This window comes from Wasmannia auropunctata, unplaced genomic scaffold (genome assembly GCF_000956235.1).
Source record: "Wasmannia auropunctata unplaced genomic scaffold, wasmannia.A_1.0 LD329205.1, whole genome shotgun sequence".
Lineage (NCBI taxonomy): Eukaryota > Metazoa > Arthropoda > Insecta > Hymenoptera > Formicidae > Wasmannia > Wasmannia auropunctata.
In genome coordinates this window covers 1-1,359 of record NW_012033685.1, presented here as the reverse complement: position 1 = coordinate 1,359, position 1,359 = coordinate 1, and the positions used below count along the sequence as shown (strand labels likewise).

The window sequence follows — 1,359 nt, the reverse complement described above, 5'->3', positions numbered from 1 at the left end:
GTGTGCTCTTCCGATCTTTTTTCATTACATTGTAAAATGTATTTAAACGGCTCCAAAAGTTTCTACATAATAAAAATCATGACTTCTTAGTTTTTCTTGCTAGTAACAATATAAGCAATAATAAAATGAGGAGTTAAAATTTATAAACTCGAGCTATGTTGAATGGTTCAATAACTAATGTGGGCTGCTAAAGTATTTATAGCTCACATAAAGAACCAATCAAAATCCATGAACAAGCTATGGGATTGAAATAGAAAAAGAAAAAAATTATATAATACCGACCTTGTCCTCCTCCGTGTCACCGCTTAAAGAATGATAAAAGGGTGTAACCTCCTTTATATTTGTCATGTTGAACTAAACAATGATATCTTCGTTCTGCTGTACTTAACAATGAAATAATTTATGCAAGTTTATATTATTTCGCTTCGTACATTAGTACATATGTGGCGCCGCGTGTTAAGTTAATTAGTGCACAGAAGTACTGTAAGATTTGCTAGAATTGTTACTTTATAAAAAACAATTTTATTCAATCAAGTTTTCTAATAATTTCTCACAATGCCTATTACTCGCGTGTTACAAGTGTTTGTAATGGACTCGACGAACTGCCGCTGCTGTCGGAGAGTTCTTTATTTATACTCAAAAATTCTAAGGAGTTTTATAATGTCCGCCTTCAGAAATGTTGCAATACAATGTTGCAGCAACATTAAAATATAATGTAAATTTTAACAGCACAGGAATATTCTGAGAACGAGCATTATATACCAGAAAATAAAAGAAAATACACACGACAAAATTATAATTTAAAAAAGGTTTGGAAACTAATTTTAGTTTGTATTTCTAAGCGGTCACTTATCCAAGCTATGTACCTAGGGTGCGTTCCGATATTCACTGGCAGTACTGCAAATGCTGTTCCTATATATGTTGCAGTAAACTTTAGAGTGCCTTCGCGTGCATGTGACGTCATAGATTTTGTCGTCACGTTCTGCTTTCATTACTGCGGCTGGAAGTGAGGCAGTTGCAGTAAAAACATAGCGATGTCCATAGAAAAACTCACGCTTATAGACGCAGAAAAAAATAACGATTACAAAATTTTCATTTAAGTAGTGAGGATGGGGAAAAAGCACAAACAGGTAAAAATGCAATTACTAATCTCGATGTTTTTATAAATATGAATATTGTCTATGTTTATTTACAGATTAATAATCAAACAGTACAAGTTCTAAGTCTCTCTATTCATTTATAACGCGATATCTAAATTAGCGATGATATTTGAAATCTGTTTGCACAGTAATTAAAACTTAAAAATGGACTAAACTAATACAATTGTTTAAAATTCATTATTTATCAATCGGATGACGA

General features: G+C 32.0%; 1 long non-coding RNA gene across 1 annotated transcript; it reads right to left on the bottom strand.

Annotated features, from left to right (window-relative positions):
- Positions 1–21: 21 nt before the first annotated feature.
- On the bottom strand, positions 22–1,353 carry LOC105460087. Its single transcript, XR_975766.1, has 3 exons — positions 867–1,353; positions 283–378; positions 22–62 (listed from the first exon to the last, which is right to left on the bottom strand). It is a non-coding gene; the product is annotated as an uncharacterized LOC105460087 (long non-coding RNA).
- Between the last annotated feature and the right edge of the window lie 6 nt (positions 1,354–1,359).